Consider the following 14726-nt stretch of genomic DNA (forward strand, 5'->3'; position numbering starts at 1 on the left):
TGTGCAAAAAATTTATCATATATATATATATATATATATATATATATATATATATATATATATATGGGTGTGTATATATATATTATATAGACATTTTAACGATTATATATATACATACATATATATATATGCATATATATATATATATATATATATATATATATATATATATATGTATAGTATGTATACTGTATATTAAGAATTAAAATTAAATATTCTATGAACAGTAACAACATTGAAATAAATCTTTTATATATAAACGATGAAAAAAAACAGGGGATAGAGAAATAGTGAGCTCGAATGTATCCTCAAGCATGAGAACTCTACCCTAAGACATTGAGAGACCATGGTAGAGAGGCTATGGCCCTATTATTATTGTTATTATTATTAATATTATTATTATTATTATTATTATTATTATTACTTGCTAAGCTATAACCCTAGATGGAAAAGCAGAATGCTATAAGCCCAGGGGCCCCAACAGGGAAAATAGCACAGTGAGGAAAGGAAACAAGGAAAAATGAATTATTCTAAGAAGAGTAACAACATTAAAATAAATATTTCGTATTTAAATTATAAAAACTGTAACAAAACAAGAGGAAAGAAAATTAGATAGAATAGTGTGCACTGAGTGTACCCTCAAGCAAGAGAACTCTAACCCAAGACAATGGTAGACCATGGTACTGAAGCTATAGCACTACTCAAGACTAGAGAACAATGGTTTGATTTTGGAGTGTCCTCCTAGAAGAGCTGTTTACCATAGCTAAAGAGTCCCTTCTACCCTTACCAAGAGGAAAGTAGCCACTGAATAATTACATTGCAGTAGTTAACCCCTTGAGTGAAGAAGAATTATTTGGCATTCTCAGTATTGTCAGGTTTATAAGAACACAGAACAATGTGGAAAGATTATTCCGTGTATTAATAGGCTAAGGAAAAATGAGCTGTAACCAGAGAGTGATCCCATATAGTACTGTCTGGCCAGTCAGTACCCAATAAGTCTCTAGAGGTAGTATCTCAACGGGTGTCTGGTGCCCTGGCCAACCTACTACCTAATGTCATTAGCAAAAGCGTTGGGCAAGCAACTTAAGTCCTAAGTACTGTACTTGCTGGGAAACAATAATCTCGTTTGGATTTTTTTTTACCATGCAGCTATAGTACTATGAGTTATTTTTCACGTTACATTTTATCCCCGCTCTTTCAAACTTCCCTCTATTTATAGGCGATTCCAGTGGCCACCTTTGGGTTTCGACCTAACCTTTTTCTTCCTTTGGAATTTTTTCTTAATAACAGGCCATAGCTATGTAAAGGCATATATAGATTAGTGAAGTGTCTCCCATTCAGTATTGAGGAAGAAAATAGATAGATATCTTTCCTTTATTTTTTTCGGCATCATAAGTTTAGTTCTTGGTAATCGAAAGAGAACTTCTAAAGATTTTGCTCAGAAAGAAAGGCCATTGAAATAATACGAAACCCTAACTAAATTCTCTTCCCTCTAAATGGAACCTTAAATAACTAGATTGAAAAAAAAACAAAAAAACTCAATCGCTGCTTGGTCACCATGGGAAAGGAAAAGTAGTATTATTACTGCTATCAAAGGCCTTATCTATATTGCAATGGACGTCTTTTATCTCCGTTAACAGATCCATACCGTAACGTCTTCCGTTCAGTAAACCGCGAAACAGATTTAAAGTTTAAAGTCTGCTCATGAATGGCAGAGAAAAAAGACAGTGATACTGCCCTAACTAGTAGGGCAATGCCCTAGAGACTAACCGTATACCGTAAACTTATGATCAGCGCCCAAGACCCCTCTCCACCCAAGCTATAACTAAGAGGGGCCAGACAATAGCTGTTGGTGACACAGCAGGTAGACCTACTGGCTCGCCAAACTCTCCACCCTAGCTCATAAGGTGAGGTTGCCGACACTACAAGGAACTGTATAGTTTGAGAGGGCTATATACGAACTCCAGTCCGTCGATCACCAAGCAGGGACGTTTCTAATCTCTCCGAGATGAAAAAAAAGGAAGGATATGAGTTGTCTAAAAAATATAATAATGAACATTTAATCTTATAATTTTAGCAATAAGCAACGTTGATATATATAGTATAATGTAGAACACAAAACAGCATACTGAGTTTGTAACTCAATATTTTCTGAAAATCTTCTTCAGAATGCAAAACTTGATAAACACCTTTTTTTTCATAAAAAAAGATTTAAATCTTGATTTTGATATCACCATTGGAAGTTGGTTTCTGCATATCTTGGAAGTTCCCGTCCCTTTACCCCCAAGTAAGTTATTGTATATAAGTAATTTAGTACAGCGGCATAGCAGACCAATTGTTCAAATTGGTCTAAAAGCACCAAAATTGGCACACATGTAGATTAATATATTCTAAACATTTTTGGATATGGAGGCATTCAAGATTAGCCCTTAGGAAGATATGGCGGCCATTGTTCAAAATGGCCGCCATTTAACATTAGCGTCATTACATAGACTTCATTATGTGTCGTTAGTTTGGTGCTAGATGGGCCAAAATTCCCTTTTTTTACATCAGAATTAACATCAATAAATGTTTAACAGATATTTAGATGAATCTTCTCAAAAATGGCCCCCAAACTGGCCGCCATTTTGTGGAAAAAGTGGACATTTGATGAAGATTTCAATACTCAATGACATAATACCTCTAATAACCAGTACCTGATTTCAGGAACACACTTTAATTGCTCAAGTTGCTTTTTTATTTCAAATTGCTGGCAAAATTGCTAGTCAAAATAATACACAGAGTACGGGAAGTTTACAGTATGGTCAGATTGTAGTTATATAGTCGACCAAAAGCCCAGTCTCTAGGCACAGTACTTGTGTAATCCTGCAGTACATACATGTAATACAATAACGTAGATTTTGCCACACTATGTTAATTATGATTCCGAACTTTTCAAATCTGGTCACCAGAATTATGAATGTCTACAGATCATAATGTTGGTTAGCAAGTTTTCTGTCCCAATCTACTGGCATTCGCCTTCACAGAAACATAGACCAGTGCATTGCAGTGAAGCGTTCTTGCACTTGCAGCGGTTTTTGCAGCCTTTCTTGCATCCGCAAGACACCAGCTCATAGCAGGCCTTGGATGCCTCAGGGAGTGTGGTCCAGAGTGGTGTGTAGAGCCCATCATCACTCCGATGCCAGCCCCAGTCTGTTGGTGGAGGGAGCACGGGCGTTGGTACCAATGCCTGGCCCCAGACATGACCACCCTGAAGGGCAGATCTCTTCACATGCTGCTCCAGAGCAGCGTAGGTTGGCGGGATGTTCTGAACAGAGTTCGTCTTTGCAAAGAGCTGCTTTCTCGCCTTGTTGACGTCCTTGCATTTGCTTGTGCGGTCATACAGGAGTATGACAAACCTCTCGATGACATGCATTGTATCCTCTTGGATGCTTGTGGGTGCATTTGCCAGACTCAGCAGGGCATCAGTGAGTTCTGGCAGCGTGTTCCATGTTGCCCAGGCAGATTTCTTCCCATGTCCGACGAAGGCTGACACAGTATCACACCCTGTGATGGCATGAAACATTGGAAGAGCACATGCCTTCTCTGGACCAAGGGAGGAAGCTATTTCATGGGCTGCAATGTAGCGGTAGTTCTTGCCTGTCCCAAAGGCTACCCAGAGTTCGTCTCCAGCTGGTAGTTTCTGGACTACCATCACTGCTAGGACCACGACGTCACTGTCTACTGTTCGAACCTGTATCTGGTGGTGACCATGTTGTGCAGCATGTGCTACATGTAGCATCATGCGGGTGTCTGCCTCTTCTTGGTTGCATGGTGCGAGTGAGTTGACATCCTCTTGCTGTGGAACACAGATCACCTGCTCCCCATCAGTGACGACCAGTTCCTTGCCTTCTTCTTGAAAGGACTCTGCAAGCATGGTGGAGAGGTAGCTGAAGAGCTCCACTTTGTTGCTATCAACTCGCAGGAAACTTTGCCAATTTCCTGGTATGACTGCTGAGTCGACAACACGCCGACGTACTCCCTTTCCACGCTGTTCTCTGGTTGATGCCTTCAGGGAATCTGCTCTGTAGCTGTCCCACACAAGGTCAAGACGTGATACATGTTGGAAACGTTGTACAACGTATGGGATGAACACTTGCTGTGCATATTCCTCGAACGTGTTGGCAGTACCCGGCTTCAACATCTGTACGATTACTGCTCCATCGAGGACAACAGCAGTGACAGTAGGAGCTTCAAACTGAGGCTCAGCATGGCCTTCAAGGCACACCAGCAAGTCACTCTTGCTCCCTAGGTACAGTCTCCCTCCGTCAGATAAAGCTGGAGGGCATTGCTGATTTTCATGCCTGAAGAACTCTTCTAGATTCCCATCACGGGTCTGGCAGCCGATATATAATCGTGCGAAGAGCGCAACATCATTCTTCAGAGATTTGACCTGTTCTTTTCCTTTGGGTATATTGGGTCCTCTCTTGGTCGCAAACAGTGGTAGCTTGTTCCGGTGGATTGCCACCTCAATGGACTTGGTTCTGTCCACGATGCATTCCTTTGAGAATGCTTCAAACTGGTCTTGGCCAATCTGCTTGGCGTTACGGACTGTTTCTATGACTGCAGGGTCTGCGATCTCCTTTGTGTCGAGCACCAGCAAGTCCTGACTGTCCTCCTCGAAAGGGTTGCCCAGCTCTTCAATGACGGCCACGAGTGAGCGCACATCTCTGGCAAAAGTGTTCTGCACACTTGGTGTCTCTTCGTGGTGACGTGTCTCCTCTTGATCGTGTGGATGCAGATTGAAGTCGTCAAATTCCACAATCACTCTAGCAACCTCCGGTCCGGCAACCATCCAGCGCCTCAGTGCAGTTGGATTGTCTGTGAGGCCGATGGCTCCTCCATCACCCTTGACATACGCGTTGTTCTGCTCATGTCCTTGGTCAAGAGGGATTGCTGAAAAGATCCTCTTGGTCTTCTGGACTGTGAAGTTCTCCGAGTTCATCAAATTTGACCAAGTTTGCAGCCATTGTCGTGTATCCACTCCCAGGGTCTCGGCGTTTAGACAGTACTGGGCAGACAAGTGACTCTGTTGTCTCCTCTTGACATACAAGACACAGCTTCCAGTTTGTCTCAGGAGGTGTTGTGGGAGTACGTTGCTCAAAAGTATCGACCAGTTGGAACTTCTTTGCCATGGCTGCAGTCTGGAACAACGCGTCTCTGATGTCAGGTGGTGCTGCTGCTGCCTCACCTGCAAAGACACAAAACACCACCATGTTACCACAAGTTACTACTACAAGCACCATGACTATCAACACTATACTATTACTGCAGCCGCCGTCACTGCCACCAACGCTGCCGCTGCAAAGTAAAATTCATTTTCTTGTGAAATGGTAGCCAAATTATTTGGTAAGCACAGAAGTATGTGTAATTGTACAATACTTATCACCTCTAGCACACTTATCACCTTTAGCATCCACAAAAAGACAAATTATGGTACATATTCAATGACGCTAACGGTAAATAGCGGCCATTTTGAAAAATGGCCGCCAAATGTGCTACGGGGAGAATCTTGAATGCCTCCATATCCAAAATTGTTCAGAATGTATTAATCCACATGTGTGCCAATTTTGGTGCTTTTAGAACAATTTGAACAATTGGTTTCATATTTCTTACTATGCCGCTGGGCTAATTTAACTGCATAAAGATAGGATTACTCTCTCAGTACTTTTTTACCATCATGATAAAGAATGTATATTGAAGAACGGGATATATTAGATATGAAAGAAAAATAGCCTGATTAATTTCATAATGGTGGTATTTACTCTTTATATCCTATAAAACTTCCTTTAAAGTTGTTTTTAAGTTTTTTTTTATTGTGAAGTTCATGGAAACCTCCCTGTTTTTTCGACTTCCCTTGCTTGTAATAGGCATGTCCTATCTTTTTTTTTAATTATAACAGATTTTTTTTTCCTCCAAAGCCCGAGAGAACGTTAGATTATTTACTTTCCTCTACAGATCCTCTTAAGTAGACGATCTTATGTGAGACAGATAAAAGCCACGCACTTCAGTTGGCTGATGAGTGATGCTACTTCCGATGAAATCGAAAGTGGACTGTAAAAGAGTTAATACTTTTCTTTTTAGAAAAATTGTCATTTCACTTTTCATAATATTTTGTTTTTCGAAAGCTCTCCTTACTTTGCTTATCCTTTTAAAAGTGTTGTGTAGTGAAGAAGGAGGTACTCTGTGTTAGGCCTACTTGACACCAATTCAAGCACAAATATCATCATAAACGTTATTTGTGTGCTCTTTGATGACCACCTAATGTGAGGTGGCTGGACTTGTAAATTTTGACGAGCATCTACACTTGTCAATCATCAGGATAGTTATGGTCACACGAACAGCGATTAATACAATTTGTTTGACAGTCTTTTTAAATGCAGCCTTTCTTTATAAACTGGTTCAGCTTTTTAACGACATATAGCGCCATTGCATGTTAAATATTATATATATATATATATATATATATATATATATATATATATATGTGTGTATATATATATGTATGTGTGTATATATATATTTATATATATATATATATTTGTATGTATATGTGTGTGTGTGTGTGATAAAGAGTAACTGTCACTGTCTGGCTATATATATATATATATATATATATATATATATATATATATATATATATATACACATACATACACACACGCACACACACACACACACACACATATATATATATATATATATATATATTACCAAACGTATGATTACCATTGCCCTGAGAATTAGTTTGGAAAGGGGGAGGGAGTGGGAAGGGTTCAATCTCTTATTATTACGGGTCGCGTTCACACACACACACACACACACACACACACACACACATATATATATATATATATATATATATATATATATATACACATATGTAATATTTTTATTACCCCTCCTCATAGCGGGTAAAGGACTTTCAAATCCCATTGCCTTTAATTTCACTCCTTTTGAAACGTTTATCTCTTTGTTATTGCAATGTTAACAGCTCGTCATAAATCCATAAACATCATGCAATATTCGTAGAACGAATTCATCATCATGGAAAATACTCCCCCGGTGAATTCTGTTGCTAATGAAGTGTTTTCCCAGGAACTCGTTCTATGCCCTTCCGCAACCCATTCTTTATTCATCCCCACCCACCACCACTCCCACCCCCATCTCTTACAACACAGAGCTAAAGTCTCCATCTCGACTCTATTGATCGTTACCTTTAGCATATAATCCAGTCAGTAATGAGGGGCGGAGTCTCCCCACAGCTTGTCTTTATTGGTCCCTTCCATGAGGTCGGTTATTTCAGCACAGGTGATTGGTCGGCAAGAGGTAATTGGTGTCCAGCAAAGTGACAGATGGCTAAGGTGTCCGTCCATTCTTGTCTATAACGAAGCCTCAGCGATGCAACTGTCACTCCGTCTTACATAAGTTGGGCTCATTAAGTGACTCTTTGTTTCTTTTTCTCATTTTTTTTTTTTTGGGGGGGGGGCAGGAGCATTAGTGTTAGACGTTGTGACGTTGACCAAACAGGCTTCCGCTTGTAATGGTAAAGTTTATAAACTTCGATAACAAAATCAAAAGATATTTTTCAAGTTGATGAAAATTCTGGTATAATGATTGAGAATATGTAAATGATTTATTATTATACCCTTTAGAAATACTGCATCATTCAAGTAAGATTTTGCCGTAGGGTCTTGAAAAACATCCATCAACTTTTTTTAATTTCCATAACAGCAGTAGATTCTAGAGCAGTGGTTCCCAACCTTTTAAACATGGCGACCCATTTTAGAACAAGCAATCAGGAAGCGACCCCAATATATACGCATTCATTTTTTTTTTTTTTTTTTGTACAATAAACTGCCATATATTGCGATTATTGAGTTATATATTATCTATTCGTGAAGTAACCATACATTCCGTAAATTCAGGATTAGTTTCAAATTTATTCATAATTCTAAAGCTGCTACAAAAAAAAATTAATTGTAAATCAATCAAAATCATTCAAAAAAATTCCCAACGTTATGTAAAGCGTGTATATGAAGTGACCTTAATGCGACGGCTGGTGTTGCAGTTTTTTTAGGTAGCAAATCTATCTTGGGCTCCGTTGTCATCTTCCACATATAATTGATTTCGGCATTTGTTTTTAAGGATGAGAAGTTGGAGGAAGGCTGCTTCACATAAGTAAGTTGTTGGGAACGGCAATACATTCCTTATTGCGATTTCTGATATTACTCGGAATTTTTGGAAATTTTTGCCCAAAATTCTTGTAATTGCAGTTCACCAAACCATGATTTAGCTTCAAATTCGTTTTTTCAGTCGATGAACTCTTCTTTTTCTGCTTCAGGGACCTCAGATACACTGGCATTAAAAGGGTTGATTGTAAGGGAGAAAGATTTGTAACATTCATCATGAAAATAACTTCTTATTTGAACAGTAAGATTTCCCAAATGCTCTTGTATCAAGCCATATAAGTCATCGATTTTATTTGCCGCTTCTTCAACAAATTGGGCAAGTGTTGGGAACCTGTATAATTCCTTTTGGTTAATTTCGGTGATACAGAGTTCCAATTTCATTTCAAAAGACAATACCTTTTCAGACATAAATATTATCGTACTTTCCTAACCCTGTAATCTTGGATGAATACTATTAAATATCTCAGAAATGTTGGCCAGGTATGCTAATTTGCACAACTTAAATTCATCCGTAAACAATAATTCATATTCACTTGCATTCTGAGAAGTGAAAAATATTTGCAGCTCTCCTCTGAAGTCAAAAAATCTTTTCAGTGCCTTTTCTTTCGAGAGCCACCTTACCTCCGTGTGAAACAGTAGTGCTTCGTGTGTTGAACCCATATCGCCACATAAAACGTATAAGAGCCGGGTTACAAGTGGCCATGATTTAACGACATTTACTGCTTTAATCACTCGGCTAAGCACTTCTTTAAATGATTCAGGTAACGTCTTGGTAGCTAATACTTGTCAATGAACCATGCAGTGAGTCTCAATTACCTCTGGAGTCACTTTTTAACTAACGATTGAAGCCAGACATACAGCCGGGCATCGTAGGTGCCCCGTCAATACAAACTCCGCATAATTTCTCACATTCGATCGAACGTACTTTGAAGAAATCATCACTCAAATAGAAAATATCAGCATCAGTAGTTGAAGTTTTCATTTTTATAATACCGAACATACCCAAGAAGTTGTGAAAAGTTTGTCCCATCAGTAGTTTCATCAAGCTGTTACATTAAGTTAAATAGTACGATGCAAACATGGATTGATAAAGGGAACATTTTCTCCCGAATCATGATATTATGATCCTAAGAACCACTCTAGGTATCCAAGATAGGTATTATAATGAGTTTTTGGTGTCCGTAAAGTCAAAGAACAGAGCGAGCGAAAGATTGTTGGAGTCTAACTCACACGTTAGCCAACATATTCAGTTATTTAACCATTGATGTAATGCTCTTACAGAAAAAAGTTCAGTTCAGAAAGTAATGAACTCAAAATGTTTTAACATTCAGAAAATGGTATGGTACCTATTGTGCAAACATGCAGCATATTCTATAAAAGATTTTAGTGGTCTAATATACCAATAACTGTTGTTAATGTGTTACTCCCCTTGTAAAGAATTTATTTAACTGTCTTCATATGTTTTTTCACCTTGTTTTACATAATATTCCCATTCAGCTCAAAATCGATTGGCGACCCTACGGCATTGGTGTAGCGACCCCATTTGGGGTCGCGACCCACAGGTTGGGAACCACTGTTGAATCTAGAGTCTTCTGAAATTACTCCCGAAAATCGTTGGCAATTAATAGTAGTGCTGCTCAGGAGTCATGTATGTGGTTTAGGTGTTAGTTACTTCTCTCGCCAGAAAGAGGATTATAGTTCGCGTGTGCACATTCCATTAAATCACGTACCCGATAGTTATTCGACAGTGGAGGATCGCAGTCAGCATAGAAGATGATGTAAGCTAGCAACCACATTCCAAATTACTGGCTGCAAGCCGAAAGAATTGCTAATATCTAAAGTCTTTCTCTGTAAGGGAAAAACACAAGCGGTTCTTAGAACCAATTGTCAAAATATAAAGATCCTATTCATCCACCAGAGACAATACATTATTTTATTTTTGCGCTCACCAAGACAAAATCGTGTAAAAAGTAATTTTCTAGGATTCCTAATCCTCATTACTAACGCAAATTTGGTGTAGAAAACCAATCAAAGATTATCACTAATACAAGAAATTAACGCTCCTGAATTCTGTACTGAAACAAAATTCACAAAATATGACTGACAGTTTGTATTAGTGTTCTGATCCTTACCTTCCTTTTCAGCGAGGGATGAGGGTTTGGAAGAGTTTATAGGTCTCCCTGCTTATTCATCAGTACCCACTGCCTGATCTTCTCTGGTCCGTCCTTGGATGGAGAGGGGACTTGAACACTGAATCATGTGGATAACCAGCCACCCATTGAGATACTACCGCTAGAGAGTTATGGGGTTTTTTCACTGGCTAGACAGTACTACGTTGGATCCTTCTTCCAGGTTATGGTTCATTTTCCCCTTGCCTACACATACACTGAATAGTCTGGCCTATCCTTTACAGACTCTCCTCTGTCCTCATACAACTGACAACACTGTAATTATCAAACAATTCTTCTTCACCCAGGGGGTTGACTACTGCACTGTAATTGTTCAGTGGTCACTTTTCTCTTGGTAAGGGTAGAAGAGACTCTTTAGCAATGGTAAGCAGCTCTTCTAGGAGGACACTCCAAAAGCCTACTCTTCCATCCCATGAATTTTGGAGCTCCTGCAAGAAAATATGAAGGATATTAAGTATTATTTCCCTTTTATAGCAGACTGATAGAACAGTGTCAGCACAGAATTAGTCGGGAGTTTCCTAATCATCCGGGCCTCTATAATCCGGAAATTCATTACCTTGTTGTCCTCATTAGTCAACTGAACATACTGTACATTCGAATTATTATTATGCACATGACTAAAATGATATTAAAATCACTGTATGTGGAGCTATGGACTCGTGATCAAGAGTAATTTGCAAATTAATCTTATATATGAGGCTGCCTTTACATTAAGACCATTATTACATCCCTGACTTAAGATTCTAGTTTAGATGTCACATAGAATGTGACCCTTTTGACAGCCATCTTAATACTACACATCAATACAATTGTGCAACTTACTGAATGGAATGAGAATATTCAAGAAATTCTTTTACCTTCACATGAATACTTAAACACTTTAAACAACCTTTCCATAGTTTAAGAGGCTAGTATGGCCAATAATTTTACCTAGAGACTTTACTTCTCACAATATACCTCATATCCAGAGTATGAAATAAATCTACTCCGTATTACTTCAGTTTCCCAAAAGGTATCATACTCTTATATTGATACACATTTTCCATGCTGCATGCTCACTCAAAGTATTATTATTTAAATGGCTGTAACAAGAAGAGAATAGTCAATATGCTATTCATCCTTGATGTAAGCCATTACCTAGCTCATTTCATGAATTGTCCAAGAAATCCAGTTCACATATCCATCAGGCAGTTCTCATGCCCTTTTTGCATTATCTAGTTTGCACTTTAAAATCTGTAGATTCAGTTCCCACTGACTTCACCATCTTGCAGGTTAAGTCAGTTTGCTAATTACAGGCTTAGTAGCAACAGTGATCAGTTATTCGTAAGAGCTTTCCTTAATACAGGTATTTTTCTAATTCTTAACAAGCTAGAAAATACGAAATGCTTTCTTGTCAACAATTGTTTCAGTTGCTCCAATAATGGTTTCTTTATAGCAAAGTCACCAGGGGTACGAAATAGCTATCATTCACCAAAGGTTAGACAGAACAGTGCCTTATCTCTTGTATCTGGTGTGCAGTGTTATTGGGTACTGGGTGCCCATTAACTGCAGAATTGGCTCTTCTGCCAGGAAATATGCAAGAACCTTGTAAGTTTGGATTCAGAAAGCAACTAATCAAAGATATCTAAATTTCTCCAGGATAGACAGACATTGTAGTAGATTTATCAAGAGGGGCTCTTGATAATCAATAAAGTCTGCGGTAGTCTAGACTGCCAAATAATGACTTAGTCTCCTTCGTTGTCATTGGCTAGGGCATCCCTTCTAATGCTCCAACCTTGTCTGCTTTCTTGACCCTCCAGTTATGCTAATGGCTCTCAGACTGTGCATTACAGATGATAATTATGGCCTGCTTTTCCGTTACTAATTTGAGGAGAGGTGACAAAGTGATGCCAGTGCATTAGGTGTCATTTGCTTGACACCACAATATTGCATTAAGACTATCATAGAGGTATTCTACTGGGCCAATAATTTTTGAGTGGTAAGTAGAAATCAAGAGATTTTGGGTGCCAAAGTCTAATTAAAAAAGTTATTATCTATTATAGATAACCCAAAATACAATAGTTCATCTTTTTGAGAAGGACTTAGGTGATTGCAGAACTTAGTAGCATGCCTAAAGCTGCTGATAGGAACATCCAGCAGCGTTCTAACTTTTCAATACCTACCTGAGGGAAAGTCGAATTGATGGCCCTTTACTATTTGCACCACTGAATGGTAGAATTTAATTGAGCTTAATATTAAAACTTCTAATGGAACTTAGGGTCCTCTCCTTGACATCATTTGGCACACATTTTTTGAGTGCAAATATCATATATTTTCGGATGAAATTACTCCAAGTATAGCATAAAAGGAAGGGCCATTTAGATTTTTTGACTCCATAATTAGTATCGCCAGGTTTAGGATGGCTATTTTTTAGTTGTCTGTAAAAATTTGTTTGTGGAGCCATTCCTTGGGTAAACGGATCATGTAACTAAGCCAATATAATTGATGCTTGGTGAATATGAATTCAATTCTTATGTATCCTGTTTGATACTGAATCTGTGTGTGGAATTCATATTTTCCAAGTAAGACCATAATTTTTTGCAAACAGGCAGAATGAATTTGTTCTACTTGCTTGAGATGGTGTCGATATAGAGTCCGGGCCTCTGCACCAAAGAGGAGAGTTCAAATACATACAGCTTTACATTCATGGATTTTAATTGACAGTCTCAGGTGTTTGCACTGAAAAAAAAAAAACCCCTGGGCCTCAACTTTCCAAATACACATGAATCCCTCTTTATTTTCTTCAGCAGGTAGTGGATAAAACAATGCTAGCAAGATATTTGAAGAATGGTGCATCCGCAGTATTGCATCATTACTGATAAAGACAGGCAATCTCTGATTTGGTTTAGTTTGGTATAGGCCTACTATGACTTCTGTTTTTATTGTATTTATTTGTAAGCTAAGTTCCTGGTAAATTGATGATACGGTGGTAGAGTGTCTATGATGTGTTGCATTTACTCCAGGGTGTGGGCTATAAGGGCAGCTTCAGCAACATATTGCAGGTCAACGAGTTGGAAAGTAAAAGTTTTTGTTTGGACATGTAACCATCTGATGTTGAACAGGTTACCATCCATTTATTATTCTATTTGGGTCACGTCTTCTCTGAGTTTTTCCTACAAATAATTTATTAATGAAGAGAAAACTGAGTGAAAGGGATAAGGTCCTAAACAAAACCCTGCTTTACTCCAGTTTCCACAGGAAGAATAATGATTTCAAGGTGCCAATATATACTTTTGCTTATATGTTGGCTTTGAAGAATTTGCCTGGAAATTTGTATTTTGTAAGTATCTTACATAGGAGCTTTTGGGGGACAGTGTCGAAGGCCTTGGTAAGGTCAATAAAGACTTGTATTGTCTGTATTTTGCTCTTGACCTTTGTTCTGTACTTGCCTCAGCATAAATAATGTTGATGGTCCCTCATTCCATGCTAAACCCACAATGGATCTCTGGCAGCATGTATTCAGATATATGTTTAATTAAGCACAGGAGCATAACTCTGCTAGAACTTTACCAGTTGCAAATTGAAAACCAGTGGAGGGATGACCCATGGTAGAGGTATAACAGACAGCACCTTAACCAAATGTGTGCATGCACTGCTTCACTGTGTTCCTTTACCGTCATGCTTTGGAGACGTTTACTGGTGTACACTTTGCTACCTCGGAACAACATACACTAAGGCTTCAAACAAGAAAGACTATGATGTCTTTCTCCAGTGGCTGCAGTTACACCCACCATTTGCAGATTACCAACCTGATCACCTAGTATCTATTTCTGCTGGTGCTGTAGCTGACACATCTGTCAACTGTTACAATAACATGTAGATTGGTCAAGCTACAGTATCTAAAATAACATGGAGACAGTTCTCCGAGGTCACCCTGGATTGTAGTAACAAACTCAAGAATATGTGAGATAAGAAAATTATTAATATCAGGAGCAACACACAGAGGTGAACCCTACTCTCTTTTGCAGCTGGATGATTTGCGTCCTATAAACAAGTTCTGACACGGAGCATATAAGCTGACTCCTCAGCCTTTATCTCTATTTTATGATGGTGCCATGCATAAACCAACCAAAAGTGCCCTAGGTACTCTCAAATTATTTGCCCCTGTATAACCAAATATTCCAAACAACTGCCAGTTTTTCATAAACGGCAGCCATCTGCTGCATTCAGTAGTCTAGCCACAACCATCAACCTACGATGGTGTGTTACAGTACTATATTAACTGCATCTTTAGGCACTATGGGGCTAGCACTGCTACTGTGTTTTG

Source organism: Palaemon carinicauda, chromosome 1 (genome assembly GCF_036898095.1).
Source record: "Palaemon carinicauda isolate YSFRI2023 chromosome 1, ASM3689809v2, whole genome shotgun sequence".
Taxonomy (NCBI): Eukaryota; Metazoa; Arthropoda; class Malacostraca; order Decapoda; family Palaemonidae; genus Palaemon; species Palaemon carinicauda.